This window comes from Octopus sinensis, linkage group LG5, assembly GCF_006345805.1.
Source record: "Octopus sinensis linkage group LG5, ASM634580v1, whole genome shotgun sequence".
Taxonomy (NCBI): Eukaryota; Metazoa; Mollusca; class Cephalopoda; order Octopoda; family Octopodidae; genus Octopus; species Octopus sinensis.
This window is the reverse complement of record NC_043001.1, coordinates 20047257-20062251: the sequence shown is the minus strand read 5'-3', so window position 1 is coordinate 20062251 and position 14995 is coordinate 20047257. Positions and strand designations below refer to the sequence as shown.

Here is a 14995-nt window from a genome sequence, read left to right as displayed (position 1 = left end):
GATCACTGAAAGTATATGGCACCCACGAAAGTGGGAGACCCAGGAAGAAGTGTGTTGAAGTGGTAAGGACTGATCTCAGGATGTTGTGCCTTATGAATGAAATGACAATGGACCAAGATGTCTGGCGATATTAAGTTCTTGAGAAGACTCACCCACGTCGGCGAAACTGAGTTCTAGAAGTGTTGTGTGTCCCACCCACACTTAAGAAAATTTCTTATACACACTATCATAACAAACCAAACTACCTCTCTTCTCTTCCTCACATTTCCACTTCAAGCACTAGGCTTGCCTCCCACTCCCCAATCCTGTCCTCTTGACCCTGTACCACTGTATCATTGCTCTCCACTAGCTTCCAACCTGTGTGTTCCACCCACGCCCTGTCTCACTGTTTCATTGCATATCCCCAGCACTTAGCCACCATCTCTATTCTGCTGTCTCCCACTCTCTCTCTCTCCTTCTTCTGCACTTCCCTCAGGTTGAGTAACCACATACTTCTTTTGTGGCAGAATACCTGTTTCTGCCTTCATTCCTCATCTCTCTCTCCAGCCAGGTAACCATGTACCTCCTCTACAGCAAGACACCTGTTTCTGTATCTCTATGTCACTATAACCTTTCATCATCTGACACAAGATCACCTCCTCCAATGCCCTTTCCCCTCTCAATCAAGTTTTTTGTCATGAAAGTACTCGGTGACTTTGTCAGTGCAGATGCATTCAGCTGTAAAATCATTGCCAAAACTGACCTTGTCTGTGCTTGTGCCATGTAACAAGCACTAAGTCCACTCTGCTGAGTGGTTGATGTTAGGAAGTGCATCCAGTTGTAAAATTCCTGCCAAAACAGTTACAGAAGTCTGTTGCAGGCTTCTGCCTGGCTGGCGCTTGCCAAACCATCCCACCCATGTCAACATGGAAGGCAGATGTTAAACAATCATGATGACGACGATGACACCATTTACGTTCATACATTTCTTTCACCTATCATCATCTTCAATCTATCCATATTCTCTGTTATTAACACTAAATCCTCTCACACCTGCCATAATAAACTTTCCTTTAAGTTTCAAGCATCTCTATTATAACTGCAAATAGTAGATTCGTGTTTGAAGTCAAAATGCCACAAAGTACAACATTTTGAAAGAACATCACAAAAGCGCCATTTGGAAACTTAATAAATAACCTGCTCCTTTCAAATGTAAAAAAACAAACATGAACAACCGACCCATCATTGGAAAACCCTCCATTTCCTGTAGGGTGCCAAACTTCACAGCTGACACAATCAACAATGGTATAACAAAATGTCTGGAGAGATTTTAGAAGCTGGAGCAGTGGTGAGTAGATATGTGTTATGTACAAAGAGTAAGACGGAAGAGAGTCTTAGCCAGATTTCTCACAGGCAAGTAACACAAGGATAAAGTTTTTTGGCTTGGTAGCAGCACTAGATTTGGTAGAGTATGCCAATTATTGGCAGAGACATAGGTATAATTAAGGTAAAGCAGGTGACAGAATAATTAGACAAAAACTAATCATTAGTAATCTTACAGCAACAGTGATCTCTGCATATGCACTACAATCAAGACTGGCAGATAATTGGACTGTTTCTCTGAGGCTCTGGCAGACTCCCTCAATAGACAGTGATCTCATTATCATGGTTGGTGACTTTAATGGACATGTTGAGCAACACCATGATGACTATTCTAATGTACATCGAAGATATGGTTACAGAGTAGAGAATGAAGAGGGAACGAAACTCTTGAAATCTGGTGTAAGTTGCATATACTTCATGCTCACTAGAAGACAGGATAGGCAACTGGTTATAAATACTTTATTCTTTCCAACAGAAGCAGTTTCAGAGGCATAAAACAGTCTGAAGAAAGATATGGAAGTTGAAAGATGCTCTGGCAAGACATGTGATGAGAAGGAAGAGATAAACTCATAACACAGAAAACAATATTGGTTAGCTATAAAACAAAATCTGTTGATTGAGTAAGGTTATAAACAGACAGACGGCATCAAGATAGTGGAATATAGTTGAGTTACAAAAACCAAGAAACAAGCCAAAAAAGATTAGGAGAAAGGAGGGAATATGGAAAACATTAGGTAGGGAAGAGAAAGTGAAAGAAGTCGGCCAACATTCCGTAATGAAAAGGAAGAGGTGTTGCAGATTGCAAAGTGCATCAGGGTGAATCAAAACAATGGGGAAAGGTGTGTACTGAATTATTGTAATGCACTTGTGAGGCTGTTAAGAGACTTGAAAAAGTAACTAAAAGAGATTGCTGGACAAAGAACTGTATGGGAAACGTTGGAATTGCTCCAAATAGACCCAATAATGGGACCAGTTACTGAGATTGAGAATTATAAGGTTGGAAGCACTATTAAGAATATCAATGAAACTGGACCATCAGGGATAGTTGCCAAGATGCTGAAAATGTCTGGCAAACCAGAACATGTGCCAGTCATTCACGTAATCAATCAGATAGTACAGTAAATCCAATGACCAGCAAAGCAGTTTCATAATCAACCACTACTAATCATCATCATTTAACATTCATTTTCCATGCTGGCACAGGTTAGACAGTTTGGCAGGAACTGGCAAGCTGGAGAGCTGCACCAGGCTCCAGTTGCCTGTTTTGATACGGTTTCTCAGGCTGGATGTCCTTCTTAAAGCCAACCACTTTACAGAGTGTACTGGGTGCTTTTTACGTGGAACTTACACGAGAGATTTTTACTTGGCAATATAGCATGGTTGCTTTTCATATAGCACCAGTAACTAAGTAAAAATAAATACTTTAAAGGCATCAAATTGATAACCAAGTAATAAAAGTAACAACTGATTATGGTGAGAATTCATTTAGGTTTGTGCTAAGTTGGGGAACTACTGATGGCACCTTAATGAGAAAACTATATAAGTTCTTAGCTACAAGCAAGTCACAGTATATCTGTCAACTTGGAGAAGGCCTTTGATAAGGTACTAACTACATTCAGTTGCCTGGAAGTCTTTGAGATGTAAGGTAGAGATGAACAGATATTGAAAGTCATGCAAGCTGTCAACAAAGTGAGATTTAGCAATGAATACAACAAGGAATTTAGTACGCAGGTGGGTGTACATGAGAGTTTAACACTTGTTTTTTAATTACAAATTCTCTAGGTAATAACTGAGAAGTTTAAGACTGGCTGTGAATGAGAATTTTTGTATGACTTTTGTATGACTAGTTCTTACAGTTGAATCCTTTGATGATTTAGAGAAGAAATTCTAAGTGTAGGAGCAAAGCCTATAAATTGCATCTTTAAGAAATAGGAAGTTATCTATCTAATACTATGCAAAGAATACAGCCATACACTCCTTGAATTTCTTTTATTTATATATTTCAAATTAAAAACAAAATTCTTTTGTATTAGAAATGACAAGCCTTAAAGTAAACATAGTGAACACAAGTTTTAGTTAGCAGGAAAGAAAATAAGACTTCAGGTTTTCTGGAATGTAGCTATGCAGAAAAGGAGTAGATGGAAATTCTATAAGGTCAACTCAATGAAAACAGAGAGCACAAGAGATGCAGCGATCCACTGCATCAGTGGCAGACTGACAGAGATAGACTTTGTATGTAACAGACAAGCGTGAGTAAGAGTGTCCATGAAATGAATGTGATGCATATAGATGGTAGTTTGGTAAAGAAGTACCAAGCACTTTATGTGGAAGGATGTAGAAGAGGAATCTCATGAAGGAAATCACAAAGAGCTGCAACAAGTATTGAGACACAGTGCAAGAGAAGACCTCTCCAACCTATGCAAACATGGAAAAATAAATGCTAAAATAACAAGAAGTTTGTTGCAAAGCTAATACAAAAAAATTTTTTTTCAATTTGAAATATATAAACATAGAAATTCAAAGGGCGTATAGCTGTACTCTTTGCATAGTGTTAGATAACTTCATCTTTCTTAAAGATGCAATTTACTTATTGTCCACAAACTCAGATTGTAGCAGCCATCATTTTAAGTCTTTTGACTTCCTGTAATATATCTAATGCAAATGACATTGGCTAAGTATATCTCTCCAAGTTATAACCAAGGGAGGATTTGAATACAGCACTTGTACTCTAACAATGCTTGCTTTAGTGTGAACTGTACCATCGTGCAGAACCTCTTTGTAGTTAAATCAAAGAGAATGTCAAAACTAACAATTACAATGCTAGAGGTGAAATATTAAGTGCTGATCCATCAGTTTGTAAATGAAATCCTATAACTAGCCAACAAGGGAACCTCTATGTGTTTGTTGAGATGCTAGTAGAACAGCAGCTAAACCTTCCGATTACACCTCACCATCTTAAAAAGGACATGTGACAACGTAGTTGGAGATATACTACATCTGAAATAATAGACAAGGTCACAACTGAAAATTCAATGATCATTGCTGTGTTGGAGTTAACATGGAGGGTTAACCAACAACCCTGTCAACTCTGCCAGTTACAACCAGTTTACCAAAGAAAAACAAGCCATTTAAGGTTTCTCGTTTACCAAATCTTGAAATTGGCATTTTTCAGTTCCAAATAAAATGAAACCTCAAAAATAGAATTACAGAGTTGAAATTTAAAATGACATTACTAGTTGCGAGTCATAATCTCTAAGATTTAATATAAACCACAGAAATTTAACCAGTAGAAAAAGCTAGCTAAGTTTAGAAAGGAGCCATAATACTTTGTCAGGATGGCAACAGAAGATAACAAATCAAGATAAAAGATAAAAACAGGTGAAGAGAAGATAAAGATGAAGTAATGCAGAAGAAAATGGAAAGAACAGTTACGATATGAGGAAACCATGAAAATGGGAATTGTATAAACCTAACGAACCTTCATTAAGATGGGAAAATAGAAAACTATATCAGTGCTGTAACAGAGTGTTCCTTTAACATCCCTAGGCCACATAAGCTTACTCAAACAGAAATTGAGATAAAAGAGAGAAAAAAGGCTTTCAGAAGTCTGTCATAAACAATTGTTATGTTAAAGAAAGCATGTGCAGTGTACAGGTATCACACAAACAATTAGTGGATATACAGCTTACAAGAGTCACAGCTGTGCAATAATGGCCTAGAGTCAAACCTTAAATGGAGATTTATGAATAGCTTGATGTGACACATTTACTAGATTATAGAGACTAAGAGACCATTTAAGCTTAGCAGTAATTTTAGGAAGAGGGTATATGGATTAAGAACTTCTGATAAAGATAAAACAGGACAGCAGCTGAGGGTCAGTGGTAAGAAAATTAGATCTTAATGTATCATTTAAATATATTTTTATTTTATGCTTTAAGCATTCTAGTAATATAAATTAAGCATAATGTCAAATTAATCAACAAAAACCAAAGTTAAATGAATCCACTCCATGAATTATGAACTCAACAGTAAAGCGCTAACCTATATATCAATGTAACTAACTACCCAAATTTATAAGACAGGCAAGCATGCAACTTCAGTTGCTCTGTGCAGCTTAAAGTTTCATAGGCTTATAGAAAGAACCTATTGCATCAGGTATCTCTCTCTTTCTTATATATATATCATCATCATCATCATCATTTAGCGTCCGTTTTCCATGCTAGCATGGGTTGGACGGTTCAACTGGGGTCTGGGGAGCCCGAAGGCTGCACCAGGCCAGTCAGATCTGGCAGTGTTTCTACAGCTGGATGCCCTTCCTAACGCCAACCACTCCGAGAGTGTAGTGGGTGATTTTATGTGCCACCGACACAGGTGCCAGACGAGGCTGGCGAACGGCCACGCTCGGATGGTGTTTTTATGTGCCACCGACACAGGTGCCAGACGAGGCTGGCAGACGGCCACGCTCGGATGGTGTTTTTATGTGCCACCGACACAGGTGCCAGACGAGGCTGGCAGACGGCCACGCTCGGATGGTGTTTTTTACGTCCCCAAAGCACGGAGGCCAGTCTATGCGGTACTGGCTACGGCCACGTTCGGATGGTTTTCTTGTGTGCCACCGGCACTGGTACCACAAAGATACAAATTCCATTGATGTTCATCTATTTTGATTTGTTTTGATTTGATCACTTGCCTCAACAGGTCTTCACAAGTGTCACAAGAAGGAAGGAAGGTATGCACAGGTGGACTGACTACGTCCCAAGTAGGGGCCACGGGTTATGGCCTGACTAGTACTGGTACCACAAAGATACAAATTCCATTGATGTTCATCTATTTTGATTTGGTTTGATTTGATTTGATTTTGATTTTCACTTGCCTCAACAGGTCTACACAAGTGTCACACACTTGCCTCAACAGGTCTTCACAAGTGTCATAAGTAGGAAGGTATGCACAGGTGGACTGACTACGTCGCCGGGTCTTCGGATGGTGTTTTTATGTGCCACCATACACACACACACACACACACACACACACACATCATCGTTTAAAGTCCACCTTCCAGGCTGGCAATATATATATATATATATATTACAAGGAAAAGGTTAGCAGCAACTTAGAAGTTTCAACTTGCTCGTCTTTGTCACACTATCTGATAAAGGTGAGCAAACTGAAACTTCAGAGTTGTTAGCCTTTTATTTGTAAAACTTATAGCTGTACTTGACAAAAAATAAATCCATCAGTTTAATATTAAAACATTTTTACAACTTCCCATAAACACACAAATACACAGACACACACACACACACCACACACACACACATATAAGGAAAACTGAAATCTCATATAACAAATTAAAAAACTTTTTGAGAAGTTTGCTTCCCAACCACATGGTTCTGTATTCAGTCTGAGTGGCACCTTGGCCAAATGTCTTCTACTATAACCCCCAGACTGACAAAAGCTTTGTGAGAGGATTTGGTAGATGGAAACTGAAAGAAGATTATCTTGAAACCACATGGTCGGGTGACCAAACAAGTTAACCACACAGCTATGTCTGTCCCATATATTAAAAGAATAAAGGAAAATGCACCCTTAGCTACAAAAGCATCAATATAGAATCACAACCAATTGACAATTTCCAATTTAGATGTCTGAAAATTGCATGTGGCTGGTTTCCCTTTGCAGCGCTGTGGCATCACTGATTGGAGCTGACCCAATTCATCTAAAACGATTGCTGACGCAAGCGCTACTAAGTTACAGTACATCAGCTCACTAGTAATAGATTTTCGTGCTAGCGCGGAAAACGGACGTTAAACGATGATGATGAATCCATGAGGTACTTACCATTCAATCAGCTATAGCATATATACCAACTAAATTTGAATTTATAGAATAAATCCTCCCATAAAGCTGACATCTAACATACTCTTTTGTAGTACTCACGAATGAAATTTCATAGTCATCATAGCACTACAAAAAAAATGTCCCTACAGAGCAGTAAATATTATCATTTCTTTTGTTAGTAAATTCAACAATAATAGCTCTCTTCTCTCAGAAATGAGACAACCATATTTCACAAACATCTTTAACCTTTATCAACATGAATAATTTATATAGAGCAATGTGTGGGTCAACTATTAAACGTATTTATAAATATACCAATGAAAGACCTATTTAAAGCTTCCCAATTCTATACACAATCAAAATAATAAACCAGTTCAACTTCAGGCATGAAGAAGGAGTTAACGATTGAAGAGAGAAAGAGAATTAAAGTATTAGTTTCTGGCTCTTATATAATTGAGATAAGTAAATCAATAAATAAAAACATACAAATGTGCACACACATACGTGTACATACACACAGTGACGTATTATTTTACATGACACAAAACAAATTTATCATCAAGACTAGGGGGCATGTACAGCAACTGTTGTATATTAACTCAAGCAATTAAACTCATCCTAAGAGAGCCTCTTCATAAGCTATATTCAGCTGAGACAAAGATAAAAATGTGTGTGTAATATATATATTACAGAGAGGTACTTGCATAGCAAGTGACCTGATCTGAGATTGTGCGCTGGAATGAAAACAATTGCAGCGTGGAAGGTGTTTATAAAGCTATTTAAGAAACACACAAAAACCGTTAGATTCACTTCAACATTTAAATTTAATTTGCCAAAATATTTTTGTTGCTTTGAGAACACGACCTGTTCACTGACAAAATTCCGTGCCGCAGCTATATATATTTATATGCCAAAACAGACAGTGAAGCCTGGTGCAGTCTTCTGCTTAGCCAGCCCCTCTCAAACTGTCCAACCCATGGCAGCTTGGAAAACACATTAAACAAACATTTTACAAACAAACTCAAATTAGCAAAAAATGCACACAAAACTGTCCATGTCATTATACATTTGCCACAATCCAAACTTCTGTACTAAGCATTACACCAAAGCACCTCCAGTATATTCAGTCAACTCACACTAGCACCCTTACAGTGACATAGAGCAAGCTACTTAGATTTTTTAAACTATTTCTATCTCGTCTATAACATGACAACTATCAATGCTTTGTAGTTATCTAATCCTTGGCAGAAGAGCGATCATTTAATACTTTATTTTTTATAAATTCTTTGAAACAGTTTTCACCAAAATTTTCCATGTTGTTAAGATTGGAACTATTTTTCATCATACAAATATTAGCAGTCAATGATATAAAGTAAACTATTAAGATTTCCAATTATGAAAAAAATATAGTGTGTGTGTTTGTCATTTAAGGTAAACAGGATTACATATCCAAACCAAATGTTTATACTCAGCTAAGACAATGGTACCAAAACATAGCCACAAAAGTCCATTAATATGAGGGAATTTAACAGGTACTTAAAATCGTGGTTGTTTTTGTATAGCTGTAGTCATCTTTATATATAAAAGAGAAGTTGTGTGTCTGTCTCCTACGATTTAGATTCCTTACTCCCACATTTTGCGGTGCAGTTTAACCAAAAGCGGGTATCTTATAGTCGCGATTCATATCGAGCCCTTCTGGGTATTAGCGCGCGTCTACGATGAGTCTACGATTTAAAAAAAAATTTACCATCATTTTTTTCCATTTTAATGCATTTTTTCGCTATTATATAAGGGAAGTAACTCTCTAAAAATGTCTACGATGAGTCAACGATTTAAAAAAATTTACCATCATTTTTTCCCATTTTTAATGCATTTTTTGGCTATAACTCTCTAAAAATGCTTATATAGTTATTTCCCTTACAAACCCGAGCGATACTGCTAGTAGTATATATAAGGATCACATTATTTGGTACAATCTCCCCTTTTTAATACAGTAGGGTAAGACTGGAGTTGCCTCACTGGGTGCAAACAGAAGCACCAAAGAAATCATTGGTAGAATGATGAAGAACAAGAATATCCCATGTACTTAAATAGCTAACAACGTCTGTATTTATGGATAAAACCTGGCTTTCAGATGATTCTTTTTTTTTTTTTCTTTTAATAAATTCTCTTTTGTTGGATAGATAGCATTATAAAAAATCTAGGGAAATGTTATATCCATTGGCAACAGGATTTCTCTCATTACATAAATGGAAAACTAAGAGATGTATATTAAGGATGATGATGTGTGGTAGGAAAAATATGAATAGTAGCATATGCTGACAAAAGTCAAAAGTTAATAATCCATTGGATTTGCATTGATAATCTGAAGTGGTGGAGTTGAAAAGCTAATCTATGGAGAAGAGATAATTCTGCTATTATGGTAATGTAAATGGAGACAGTTTGGGTGATAAATTTAGTGAGTAGACCAGAGTTGGGAAGAAGTAAAAGCTGGATTGTGGGATGATGTAAGATCAAGACAAACTGCTGGCTTGTTCTAAATGATAGTATTGTTAAAATGATGATGATTTGATGAGGAAGTGGGTACATAGGGCTTATCAAAAAGAATACAGAATAAAGCAATAAGGTAATTAGACAATACAATAAATGAGAAACAGATAACATTAACTGCAGCAACAATAATTACTTGAGCACTATAGGCAAGATAGTTTTTAATAATGTACCACTATCAAACAGGAGAGAGTATGTAAATAATGTAATAATTGATTGTTATCTCCAGATGTAATTAAAGTATGAGCCAGTAAGGGAAGCCTGTATACAATAATATGACTTGCTAGAAATAGCAACCAAATTTCTTCTATCTTGGAAAGTAAAAGAAGGCAGTCAGAGGATAATGCAGTCCTGGATATCAAAAAAAAAAAAAAAAAAAAAAAAAAAGACAAGGCTGATCAATGACGGTATGTCTTTGACCAAAAGTCAGAGCTAACTTCAGGGCATGCATTCTGGATAACTGCATAAATTCAAGTCTACATGAAATAATGGAAATATAGGAAAATTTAATTATTTCAGATATCTTTGAACACAAAATTATGCAACTTTTACATATCAAGTTATAACTTTCATGTTCAAAGAATGTCTTTTTTTTCTTTACAAACTTTGGTATGAATAATTTATAAAATTACTCATAGCTCTAACAGCAGAAAATAATTATCGCAGCAAAATAAATATCATAGGCAAATTCGCATTTCAAATTGAAGGGAGTTGTAACTATCATAAAATAAAGCATAGTCATTCAAATGTTTTGAAACAAAAATGTACTAGTCAAATATTTTCTTTAGCTATTCCTAAAGCTAATTACAAGTTGCTGCAGTTGTAAATTACATATTGAATAAAGAGAGAAAATTTGGCAATTAGCATACACAATGACTTAATGGATTTCGTGCCATAATAGAAACAGCACATATAGCAGTATCTTAAATAGATCAATTGAAAAGAAACCGAAACAATGCTTATATGCCAAGTTAAATAACACACAAAGTATATATGATAACGTATATATTTTAGCCTAACAAACTGCATTTACACACAAAGAAACTAGAAAAATATTTGCTTTTAGTCAATGCTGAAAAGTTTAGTTTCACAACTCTAGAGCACCAATGAGTTAAAAAGCGACACAGCTTGTTTGTAGAACATTAAAAGTCAATGACATGGAGTTGCATGATAAAATCTCATTTTGCTCTCTTTTGTTTAATTATTAAAAGACAAGCTGCTATTGTGTATTTACATCATACAGATAAGCCAGCCTTAAATAGTGTCTATGTGGGCATTTCTATTATTTTATCTATTTATTTATTTTTGTACCATGCTGTAAAAATGCTACAAATTATCATTAAGATAAATCTTTAATGATTTTAAACTGATGATCAAAGATTAATTTAACCTGCTTGTCATTCAATTTAATCTAGAAGTAGATTGATACAGATGTTCAAGATTCCCAATATGAAATTACAATCAATATTGTAGAATAATAGTTTTCCCTTAATTCTCCCCGGCTCCTTTATAAATTGCTTTCATATAAATGTAGAAATTTAGTCTTCATCTTGACCCTCCATAATATCTATCCAACTAAACAATAAGCATACTAACATCTGCTTTCACAGATTCACTTTTAATCCTTCAATAAAGCTCTGAAGGTAATGTAAGTTTTACAAATTTGAAAAGAAATATAAGATATCTTTGTCAATCTTTGCTAATACACCCTTTTGTAATATTTCTGTTGAAATACACTGCTTTTGTTTCAGTTAATTTTGAAAATAATGAAAAATTTAATAAAAGGCATAAGAGTGGCTGTGTGGTAAGTAGCTTGCTTACCAACCGCATGGTTCTGGGTTCAGTTCCACTGCATGGCACCTTGGGCAAGTGTCTTCTACTATAGCCTCGGGCTGACCAAAGCTTTGTGAGTGGATTTAGTAGACGGAAACTCAAAGAAGCCTATTGTATATATGTATATATATGTGTATATATGTTTTTCCCCCCAACATCGCTTGACAACCAATGCTGGTGTGTTTACATCCCCGTAACTTAGCAGTTCGGCAAAAGAGACCGATAGAATAAGTCCTGGGGTCAATTTGCTGGACTAAAGGCAGTGCTCCAGCATGGCCTCAGTCAAATGACTGAAACAACTAAAAGAGTAAAATAACTGTGGTGTTTGGAACATAACATGAAATTTTGATAGAAAGCTTTTGTGTAGGTCACTTTTAAAACAGGAAAGTTTGTATTGTAGAACTAGAAGATGTTTTAGGCAAACTGGTATCAATAGTGTCTTTAAGACAGCTTTTTTTCATTCCTAAATCAATTATTTAGTGATCTAGAAACTCTTTAGTTTGTACATTAAGAGTGAATAACTGTGAATACTCCTGATATCTGACTAATGAAAGTCTTTAAATTGAACAAGAAATTTTAGTTGCCTAAACATTGAAGCTGAACTGAGAGATAATATAACACTGTACAAAAAAAAAAAAAAAAAAAAAAACTGAGAAAACATCTTTTGTTATATATTTCTAAGATAATCTGCAGTTTGTTTATTTCAATTAAATTTGAAAACAATGAACAATTTGAAAGCAATTAGTAAAATAGTTAACTTTATTCATTATCAAGCCAATGTTTAGAACGTCTTAAAAGATAACTTACATAAAACTGTGGACAGTTTAAATATAAAGATGAACTCTAAAAAAGTTTTGTATCACGAAATCAGAGAGTGGGTTGGTATCAAAAGGTATGATTCTGATGAAGAATACTAGTACCTCTCCAAGAAAATACACAGAACACAACTACTAGCATCTTAGATGTATGTATTCAGAGCACCACTTATTGCAACTGACTGATTTCTTGTGGCTTTATTGAACATTGTAAACGTAATATCTTTTATCTTTTCAGTCATTAGAATGTAGCCATGTTGGGGCACTGCCTGGAATAATTTTTAGTTGAATGAACTGACCCTAGTACTTTTATTTTTTTAAAAGCCTGGTCCTTATTCTATCAGTCTCTTTTGCTGAACTGCAAAATTACAGGGATGAAAACACAGCAACACTGGTTGTCAAGCGGTGGTGGGTAACACACACACACAATGGGCTTCTTTCAATTTCTTGGTCAGCCGTAGACTATAGTAAAAGACACTTTCCTAAGGTATCACACAGTGGGACTGAACCCAGAACCATGTAGTTAGGAAGAAAGCCATGCCTGCTGATGTATATGAAAAACCTCTAACACAGACAATCTTGATAAAATTTTCCCATTTTTACCATATAAAAAAAAGAATGCAAGCAGTAAAATTAAAGTACAATTCCCCATCTGTTATCAGTGTCATTTTCACATCTGTTGGTTTTAAAAGGATTTTGTTGTACAACATACCTCCACCCCATGTCATGATCCTTCATGATTTTATTCTTGAAACCTAACATCTTAACACTTACTTCTGGGATTTTCTTGGCAGTTGGGAACTTTCCCTACCAACACTTGCTCCACTTTCACCTACCATGTCATGTTTCTGTCATCACCAGAGTGGTTCATGAATTTAATTTCAAGGGTTCTCCTACTCCTAGCTATTCTTGTTGTTGTTGTTAAGCAACAAGATGGGTAAGGGTGATTAGGTGATGGTCTAGGGCTTAGGGGCGGGAGACCCCAGACCATGGGAAAAAAAACTTTGGTCGTAGTCTTGTAGTCAGGGGCTCTTCGTTGACGCCCAACACTACTGGGAGATGGCCCTCGAAGTCGCTGGAAATGGAGATCTCCAGGTCCAAATTCTTGAACGGCACTATTCTTGTGCATCTAAGATCTTGGTTTTCCTTTCATGTAACCATTAAGTACCAACATTAAGTTCCTACTTGCTCCTTTCCCATATACTAAACAAGGCTCTTTTACATTTCCACATAAACCCTTTCAAGGAATCTGACACATGCAATAGGTTGAAAAGTCACATTTTCCTCAAAAAAATTTTATGCGTATTTGGGTAAACAAAGTCCTCGTCAAAAGTAATAATGCCAAAAAAAAAAAATTTTGTTGCTTCCCAACCACATGGTTCTGGGTTCAGTCTCACTGCATGGCACCTTAGGCAAATGCCTTCTACCATAGCCTTTGGCTAACAAAAACCATGAGTAAATTTAATTTGATAGATAGGAACTGAAAGAAGTCCTTATGCCAGCTTAAACAACAGATGTTAAATGATGATGATGATATATATATACACACACACACACACACACACACACACACACAAATTCATCTTCGTGTGTGTGTCTGTTGCACCCTACCAACAAATGGTGTTCCTGTAACTTATTCTATCAGCCTTGAAAGTCAGTACCCCAGCACGACATCAGACTAGTGACTGAAACAAGTAAAAGATAAAAGCTAGCTTAATCCCTTCATTTATAAGGTATTCAATAAATTTGTTCCAACATAAATTGACAAAAACCATCAACACAAATTTCCAATTAATAACTAAACTTTAACCACAAACACACTCCCATACCTCCCAGTCCCACTTCATAACCGATACCTACCTTATATATTATCCATTAATTGGCAACCAATCGCAATGTAACAGCTTCTAAACATTAACTAATCACCACACAACAGTTAACTCTTAATCTCCAATCCACCATTTATTTACACCCTCTCACCGAAGCTATAAAAATAATTGCCGACAACTAATAAGTGGTGTTCATTCACACATTTATCCACTTGCTCACTAACAAAATGAACTATTATTTTACTTGACACTCCTCGGAATATGATCATGCATGACTGAAAGCATAGCTAAGCCTTCTCCCCTTAACATAAGGAACATATTACCCCTACTCCTATACTAACTAAATGTACCTTTAGAAAATCTAAATGGCTCAACATTAAAATGATTAATACATTTTTCAGTTGTTTACCTAACGAAACGTGCATAATGCAACATGCCCTAATGACACACACATGCACGTGTGCATAATTAGGGTAAGTATCATACCTACTAACACACACCTATATATTTTGTAAGACTTCATTATTAAATACTATCAAGATAAGAATTATAAGCTCTTCAATGCAAGCTTAAAGATTTTAGCGATAACTTTATTTCGAATGAAAATGTAAGAATTCTTTGAGCCTTTACGAGTTTCAGTCATTGGATTGTAGTCAGGCTGGAGCCATACCTTTAATTGTTTTTCGTCAAACAGATTGACTTCAGTCTGGTACTTATTCTATTAGTCTCTTTTGCTGAATTGCAAAGTTACAGGGATGTAAACAAACC

The 14995-nt window shown here is 35.9% G+C and overlaps 1 protein-coding gene and 1 long non-coding RNA gene across 3 annotated transcripts in view; both read right to left on the bottom strand.

Moving 5' to 3' along the window:
* The window catches only part of LOC118763586, a 198950-nt gene extending 198193 nt beyond the window's left edge, over positions 1–757 (bottom strand). The window contains exon 1 of the long non-coding RNA XR_004999336.1: positions 375–757. This is a non-coding gene — a long non-coding RNA (uncharacterized LOC118763586). The remainder of the gene's footprint in view (positions 1–374) is intronic.
* LOC115212313 (ADP-ribosylation factor 6) overlaps positions 1–14995 on the bottom strand; it is a 92839-nt gene that overhangs the window by 52955 nt on the left and 24889 nt on the right. The window lies entirely within an intron of this gene.